The 10,000-nt window shown below is 38.5% G+C and overlaps 1 protein-coding gene across 1 annotated transcript in view; it reads left to right on the forward strand.

Annotated features, from left to right (window-relative positions):
* The window catches only part of LOC147469682 (uncharacterized), a 291,676-nt gene that overhangs the window by 244,981 nt on the left and 36,695 nt on the right, over positions 1-10,000 (forward strand). The window lies entirely within an intron of this gene.

Genomic DNA, 10,000 nt, shown 5'->3' on the forward strand with positions numbered 1-10,000 from the left:
GCCGGCAACTTTAACCCGCTCTTTTGCAAGTTGAAGCAGATAAAGCTGAGGTAAAAGACAAAGTTAGGAGGTAAGAAGGAGAGTGAGATTGGCATTTTGTCCCCCGCTCACTCCTGCGAAGTGTGAGACCTTTGTGCGCATTGGGGGGAGGCGGGAAGGGGGTTAGCATGCAATAGATACGTAGAGAATATGCGTATTTGCGTATGGGAGAGATAGAGAGGGGGTGGGGGGGGGGGCAGAGTGGGAGAGAGAAGGGGGGGAGGGAGAGAGAGAGAGGGGGGGGGAGGGAGAGGGAGAGAGAGAGGGAGGGAGAGAGAGAGAGAGAGAGAGAGAGAGAGAGAGAGAGAGAGAGAGAGAGAGAGAGAGAGAGAAAGAGAGAGAGAGAGAGAGAAAGAGAGAGAGAGAGGAGAAGAGAGAAAGAAAATTGAAAGAGAATGGAAGATATGAAAATTAAAATAAAAAATATAAAAAAAGTAAAAAAAAGGACAAAAGAGATGAAAAATAGCAAAAAGAAATAAATAAAAAGAAAACTTTATATGATCTTAGGATCATACACACACACACACACACACACACACACACACACACAAACACCCACCCAAACACACACACACACACACAAAACGCACATCACTACGAACATTTCACGGTTCATGATATGGCGTACACGATCCCCATTGGCCCGATCCGTTCCGTTCAAACGCTGCTTCGCCCCCGGACTATTTTCAAACGGGTTATAATACGTTTTCATACGAGGGTCTTCGCGCTTTCGTCCGTTCGGGGCTTATCTAGGGTCATCGAACTGAGGTGCTCGCGTATTTTCATTGAGAGAGAGAGAGAGAGAGAGAGAGAGAGAGAGAGAGGAAGGGGGTGGGGGAAGAGAGAGGGAGGAGGGAGGTGGGGGAGGGGAGAGAGGGAGGGAGGAGGAAGGGTGTGGGGAAAGAGAGAGAGCGAGGAGGGGTGGAGGGAGAGAGAGAGGGAGGAGGGAAGTGGGGGAGGGAGAGAGAGAGGGAGGAGGGGGAGGAGAGAAAGGGGAAGGAAGAAAGGGGTTGGGGGAGAGAGATAGTTAGGAGGGGGAGGGGAGAGAGAGAGAGAGAAAGGAGGAGGAGAGAGAGAGAGGGGGGAGGGGAGGGGAGAGAGAGGGGGGGAGGGGGATGGAGAGAGAGAGAGAGAGAGAGAGTGGAGTGAGAGAGAGAGAGAGAGAGAGAGAGAGAGAGAGAGAGAGAGAGAGAGAGAGAGAGAAGAAGGAGTAAAGAGAAAAATAAGGAAAGAGAAAGAGAGAAAGAAAGAAGAGAAAGAGAGAGAAAAAGGGAGGAAAAAATAAGTTCAGAAGAAGTATAGAGAGGAAAATCGACAAGGGAAAGAGAAAGGATGGATATCGAGGAGGAGAAGGAAGAAGAAAAGACGGATAAGAAGAAGATGGAAAAAGGGCAGAACGAAAGGAGTGGGAGATGAGGAGAGGGGGAGAAAGAGGGGATGGTGGACTGTAGAAAGGAAGAGGGGAAGACGAAAAAGAGGGCAGGGAAGAAAAGACGGAGAAGCAAATAGTAGCGATGTTAGTAGTAGTAGTAATGATAATGATGACAACAAAATAATGAGGATAATGATTTTGATGATAGTAACAAGAGTAATGATAATAAAAAAGATGATAGGATAATAATGAAAAGGATAATAACAATGATAATAATGATAATGATGATAACAACAATAATGATGACATTGAGAATAATGATAATGATCATGATCATAATAGTAGAAATGATAATGATCATGTTAACTGTAATAACAAGAACAACTACAATAACAACAATAACAACAATAATAATGATGATAATCCAAGTGCTTTATGGGGTACTTCATCATATTCTAGGTTATTGAGTATATAGGCTTTATAGTATACTATATATATAAATAACACTTAAAACAGACTCATACTCAAAACACAAAACACACAAACACACACACACACACACACCCCCAACTCCCCCGGCCCCCCCCCCACCCCCCCGCCGCCCCCGCCCCCCCCCCCTCCCCCGCCCCCCCCCACCCCCCCCCCGCCCATGAAGGGGGTATATATATATATATCTATATCTAAATATATATATAATATATATATATATAAATTATATTGTATATATTCAATAATCTTTATATCTCTCTAATATTATATCTATATATTATATATATTACATATCTATACATAATATATATATATATATATATATAATATATCTATATATATAAAATAATTAACATACCATATGTATATTATATATATATACATATATATATATATATATTTATATATTTGAATTTAAATTTAAAAATATATTATATACATATATATATTAATTATCTATATATATATATATATATATATTATATATATTTACATATATGATATATACAAACAATAGTATATATATTATATATATATATCTATTATATATATATCTATCTATATATATTTATGTCTCTATATATATATCTATATATTTATATTTATATATGTATATATTATATATATATATTTTATATAATATATATGTATATCATATTATATATACACTTAAATATATACATTTATATATTCATATATGTATGTATGTGTTTATTTATTTATTTATTTTTTTTAGACGCATATGTTAAAAATATTAAATGTATATATATATATATATATTATATATATATATATAAATATATATAGATATCAATATATATATATTTGTATCTATATATCTATATTATATATATATATATATATATTTGTATATATATATATATATCTATAAATCTATATATATAATATTCTATATATATTTGTATATATTATATTATATATATATTATATAATATATATCTATATATCATATCTAATTCCTATAATATGTATAAATCATATATATAAATATAAAATATCGTATTTACTATGTATATATCTAGTAGATAGATATTTATGATATAGATATTACTGATATTATTCATTTATATTATATGTATATATATATATCTATATATATACTAATATATATCAGTGTGTGTGTGTGAGTGGTGTGTGTGTGGTGTGTGTGTGTGTGTGTGTGTGTGTGTGTGTGTGTGTGTGTGTGTGTGTTTGTGTATATATATTATATACATATATATACATATATATATGCTCTCCTATATATATATATATATTCTATATATATATATATATATTTATATATATATATAATATATCTATAAATATATATATATATATATATATATATGTATATGTGGTGTGTTTGTGGAATGACCTAACAAATAAATGTCCAAGTGGGTGTGTGTGTGTATATAAATATTTATTTATTTATTTATAAGTATATAGATATATACATAAATGTATATATGTATATATATATGTATATTTATATATGTATATATATATATATAAATATGTATATATATATGTATATGTATGTACATATATATATATATATATATATATATATATATATATATACATATATATATATATGTCCGTATGCATCTATATGTATAAATATATATAGATGCATAATTTCCATTATACCTACACACTTAATTAAACTCTACGGTATTTACCTACATTTTTAACTACCTTATCGTCCTCGTCAAGCATCATTGAAAAATGTCTAAAATCAGTATTGAACTACATATGTGATACAGATGATATCCTACCTTCTCTCCTCATAATCTTTCTTCGTCTCTCTCTCTTTCTCTCCTTCCGCAATCCACAAAATTTGTACAGCAGTTGCACAACTTGCAGCTCAGTCTGAGCCGCGAAGTTCCGCGGTCCACGCTTGTTACCATCATTAAGCCTTTCAGTTTCTCATTAAGTGTGTGTGGCGAGTCGATGGTCCTTCTTTTCTAAGACGACAAGGTTTAAGGCTGCGTTTCTTACGGGTTTGTGCCTCTTGAATCCACATCACTCATCAGCGGTTTGTTTTGTCTTTGTTATTTGAGTTTGTTTTTCGTGTGTTTTTGAGTTGTTGTTTTTTGTTTTTGTTTTTGTTTTGTTTTTCTTTCTTTATGATAATGATATCTCGTAAAGCGATGTTCAAGAGAGCGATCTTACAGAGGACGTAAACGCACAGATTTTAGTTCATCAGAAAGAAAATAATGAAAACGAGAAGGAAAGGGAAGAAGATTTATATTTTTGTTCTTTCTACGTTTCGAAAAATAACTGTTCCTCTATTTCTCGCCGTTTATCATTTCTTCACTTATTCGATTATCGAGAAGGATACAAATCATCGTAATGATTGAGAAAAAAAAGAGAGAAAATCGTTCTCAGGGTATTATTTTTGATCGCCCTCCAATGCCTTCCGAAACTCCAGAAAGCCTCGTTTTTTTAAGGAACCGAACCTCTCGGTCGACTTCGAGGGCGAGAAAGAAAGCCAGAGAAGAACAGTATCAACAGCAACAGCCGACAGCGACAGCGACAGTAGCAACGACGCCAGTTGGTTTCCCGCGAGCGAGGTAGTCAGTCACATGGTATCCGGGCCGACGTGCGTGGAGCTGCGCGGAGCCGGGAACCACACCTCCTGCACCTCCGGGGTCGCGGGCAATACTGACTCGGAGCTCGGCTTCGCGGGATGATCGCCTCTTCGTCGACGCCGCCGCTACGCCACGCCGCGCCGCGCCGCCACACGAAGACTGAAGCCGAGGTTCTTGCTTCTCCGCCGCTGTGCTGCCGCTACGCTACTGTGGCCCTTTACCGCTACTCTTTGCGGCCGACCTTACCGCTACGGCTTCTCCTTTCCCCCGCCTCTTTGTCGTTACCCATACCCTATACCGCTACTTAACCATTGCCTATATTTCCGTTACCGCTACCCTTTGCCGTTACTCCTCGCCAACACTATCGCTGTTTCACTGTCACTTGTACTCTCCTCTGCTACCGCTTGCTCTTACATCCTTCCTCCTACCACCGCAACTATTTATAATGTTTCCCTCAAAAGAAAGACTATTATAAGTGCCATTAATCAACCTTGGCTACCATGGTCTTCAGCTACCATGAACTGTACCCTCATATATGTGCGTGTGTGTGGTAAAAATCTAATACACTCATTATCATCATTTTGATATATCATGAGTACGATTCATAACGCTTACATCAACATCTGTAATTATCGTCCTATCCATCAAGCAACCATAATTTTGAATTTTCTTCATTTCCATCTTGTCACCCCTACCCCTAAGTCTCGCCAATTACAATCAAATTACCTCAATTTCTTTCCTTTAGCCCCCATTCCATCATGCAACCCCGAAAGTGTCATCCTGTTCACCCCATTTTCCATCTCAACTTTAACCATTCCCTACCATAATATCTACCACCATTCCCATCCTTCAACACTCGTGTCCTTCTCAACTACTACCATTCCCAGTGAAATCCCCGCCATTCCTATCGCCATCCTTCTACCCACATTACCATCTCAACTATCACCATTCCCAACCAAACTACCAATATTTCCATTCTGCAACCTCCATTGCCACCCTACTTGCCACATATATTGCACAGTGAAGTGAGACAAATACCAGACCTGAAAATAAGTCACCATTTTATTACAGCAATTAAAGGCAAGGAAGGAGGGATCTTGTCAGACTTAGATGAGGCGAATGATAGGTGGAAAGAATATACCGGGGAACTCTATGACAGGGAAGGGAAGTCTAAGGAACTACTCCATAAATAAACATCATTCCCATCAATCCTATTTATCAAATACACCTTCTACATCATTATTTGATTTACTTACATCAATCAAAATTAAACCTTCAAACATCCTCACTCAATTAATTCCATTTAAACATAAAACTACAATATAAAAATTTCTCTTAGCATAATACATATCTCCATAACTTCCAATTAACAAATCCACAATCATTATATACCCCACCCCTCAATTCATCCAACTACATCCCTTCTCCCTACAACCTTATCCTACCTAATACACATACATATTCTCGTTCCTCTCAAACTCTCACAACTTATCTAATTTCTACCCAATCCTTCTTAAATCCCTTTGTTCCCTCATATTCACATCCTTCAATCATATTACTCCATGTTTAATTATAATACTTATCTCTAACAACCCCCCAATCTACCACCTTTTAAATATCTACCATGAAAAGCACACTCTCATAAATAAATATACCTTATAACTCTCCTACAATCTCATACCAATCCCCAATATCAACTTTCTCCCACCAATTTTCCCTCACCCCCCCCACCTATCATTCTGCTTGATGACCATACAACCTCTCCATAAATAAAACACATACTACCCCATAAACACCATTCTCCCTTTTCAATTACAAACCATCTTCAAAACAAAAACACCAAAAATCTCCAATAAATCCAAACCCTTCATTTCTATATCCACACCATCCCCCACCACCCTAAATATCCCAATCCTATCTTAAAACATCCAACACCTATCCATATCTTAGTACTTATAAAAATATTAATTCTCACTCTCTCCTATATCACATACAACATCTTACTACCTACACCAATCTTAATTAATCTACCTAATTTTTCTCCACAACAATCACTAATCCCCTATTAAAACATTTTCTAATTATACAATAATATAAAAAAACCCAAAAAACACCCCACCACAACATACTCACACTTCCAACCCCCTACACCACACCCATAATTCAACCAAAATCTATTATTACATTCCCCTTAGTCCCGACTTAGCCTAATACCTAACTCACTCTCGCCTACCCGCCCCCATCCTAGAGAACTAACTACGTGTAGAAACTCATAACGAAGAATAGTTGCATGATCAATGACCTCTACCCCACCCCAGCTCATGTGTCCTAATGCCTACCTACTGCCTGTCCGTGTTGTGCTCTGCCACAACGAACTTCCATAATGTGTGTCCGATCAGATACGATGTGCTCTCACCTCTTCTCGAAGTGTTCGCTGCAAGAAGCAATAGAAAGTACTCTCTACAGACAGTTCGCATGAACTATAAAATACTTATCACTAATACTCACTCGTACGTCAGATGCGTGTTATGCGTATACCTAGACTGCTTGTCCTCACCATTGTCCCCATGATCTCCATGACATGCACTCAAGTCATGCAATAGACACATTGTGCAAGTATCACGTCTGTCGAGTATTGTCACACAACCACTCACTCTATACTGTGAGTCCTGCGTACTCCGATAGTGTCTGTGTGACCACACTATCATAGTGTGACATATACACTGTGCATGTACCTGTGCTACGTAAACCTGATACGAACCACATATGTCCAATATGTGAATCTTATAGTTTACTCAGAGTTAACTCCTATGAGAAAAATATTCAAACTTATATGTACATAGCGATAAGCCGTGAGGACATAGAGACGACATCTCTATGAAAGATCAATCTTTAATGATAATCAGCTTATAATAAAGAATCCACATACTGAATTTAGTGTTGTTTATTCATGACATAGATCGAGTCTATCCAAAATAAGTCGACTCCTTACATCTGCAAAATGTACTTCCAAGATATTAAGAATTGAATCCTTTTAGATACGCTCATGAGTAGTCTCTAATTATCTCTTTCAACTAGAACATTCACCGAAACTCCTCTCTCGACCCAGACCAGATATTTCTCACTTCCAGTATGCTAATCCTACCCCACACACCTATGATTCCAAACATCCTTGATACAATATGACAACATATTTTACCCCTTATACATGACCTCTGCAGCAAATCCATTAACTCGCGCAACGTGTTCTATTTCTACTACACCTTAAGTACTCAACTAAGCTCCATAATCATAGATTCATCGCGCTCTGTACAATCATGTCACCACGACAGTCTGAGAAATTAATTAGAAATCACATTGCTCTTCGCGCTCTCAACATGAAGTGATTCAATCTGTTGTGTTTTGCATCACCAGTCTCAAATAACTAAATAGAGAAATTGTCTATCTCATTCCGCTTCAACCCCCTAATCATCACCTAACAACTCTACTTGTGAATCCGATACTCTCTCGCCACCACTCACCTCCCTCAATTACACTCCCTCCTCTCATTGTGTCTCCTACATTACCTGATGAACCGAATGTCTCTATTGTACAAATTGTTTCCTTCTTACTCAAGTATTGTAAAACGACATCACATACAAACATATACAAAAGTAACTAGCTGTTCGACGAATTTACTCTCACCACAGACACTCTGCCTTACCTGAATCACGATCTCACTCCCACTCTAAAGTGAAACCACCCTCTCACTCCCAGAATAAGCAAGTCTAGACAGAAATGTCTAAATCGATAACAATGTAACACCTGTAGATCCCCTACTCCTACTCCCGCATCTCCACATCCCACCCCACTCATATAAGAAGATAATACATCTACATTTGTGAACATCAAGATCCACCCCATTACTTGAACCGTTCCGAAGAACAGCCACCCCCCCCAGTATCTGCACTGTCCAACACACTCCATCTTGCGCTGCCCCCTTAACCACCTCCACACACACTCTACTCTCTCTCCATTCACCCACAGTCCATCTCCACACTCATACATCCCCCTAAATAAAAAGTCAAACACACACTACTACCATCAAGACAACAAACACTCCGATCTCTAACTACAAATCAATAAGTGTCAATACCCACATGCATAGACATGTAACTCACCCTCTCTTCGACCGCTAGAGCCGTGTATGAATGTCTAACAATGACCCAATACTACTCACCTATGTTCTCAACATCCTATCCTCAACATGTGTGCCTCTAGTATTATGAGTCACTACACAGATTCTCGCATTGACCTCTGCGTCCATGATAACCGTCCAGATTTTTCCCCTCACCTCCAATAACTTTACCCCGCGATCGCTATCGTGAATCACCACACGTACTTTGTTTTACTCCATCGAAGACTACTGCCCTAAGTTGTGTGTCTGTGCCTACACGCACCATTTGTCTCCATGTAACACCTACGATCCTCACAAGTTGCAAGACACGCCTCTCTCCGCCTCTCTGTACTCGACGCCATATTCGATACATCCCTAAGTCTGTACTAATTAAGCTACACTCCACGCACAACTTCGCACACATCATGTATATTCAAACACATACCTCTCGCTCTGCATCCTCCTATACCTCTCTGTCAATGCGTGCACTAAACAAACTACCCCACCATCATACACCTCTACGGTGCACGACCATCCTCGCATGCTAATGCTTGCACGTAAAACTCCTTCCAATCACTCACCCGCTACTATCATCTCTCTCTCTCCTCTCTATCATTAGTCTCTATCCTACTCCCTTACCCTCGCTATATATGTCGTCACCCACAGTCTCTGCTCGCATCACTCACACGAGACTTCCAGCATCCCCTGTGTTATGAACACCAACCTCCAGACACAAAAACTATGAACTGATATACCTATGCACTACCACATATAACCCTATGTACCGACAATCTACTCGTGTCTGCAGCCCTACCCCCCTTACTAACACCTCCTAGTGCACTATCCACTCCTACTTCCACTGCTCTAGCAAGCTCTCTAAGCACTCTCCCGCCAAAGTCTCTCCTCACTTCTGCCTCAACAATCAATATAAACTACTATGCAAAAAATATATACCATATATACACTACACATGACCACACTCTCTACACTCTCTATAATTACCACTCAAATACCTCTATATCATGTCCACTACACTAGAGACTAATGTCGCACTATCTTTGTATCGCCTCACCTCACATGTATCTTGTCACTTAACGATTGACGTACGTGGTTTAGAGACGTACACGTCGAACGCTCTATGTATGATCCGCTTACAAGTGGTATGACCTGATACTAATCACAAAAACAGTTCTTGAAACTAGTGTCATCACTCAGACAAATCATACTGTTTCCTCACTCCTATCCTACAAACTCAATGTTTAATACATCCTTAACTACCTTATATCTTTATTAAAGTCTCCTCTACAGTCCTCTCCTACTTAACGAAAAGATTCTTAGATTCCTGCA

The sequence above is a fragment of the Penaeus japonicus genome, unplaced genomic scaffold (genome assembly GCF_977035675.1).
Source record: "Penaeus japonicus unplaced genomic scaffold, GWHDUDI00000001_assembly GWHDUDI00000020, whole genome shotgun sequence".
Classification (NCBI taxonomy): domain Eukaryota; kingdom Metazoa; phylum Arthropoda; class Malacostraca; order Decapoda; family Penaeidae; genus Penaeus; species Penaeus japonicus.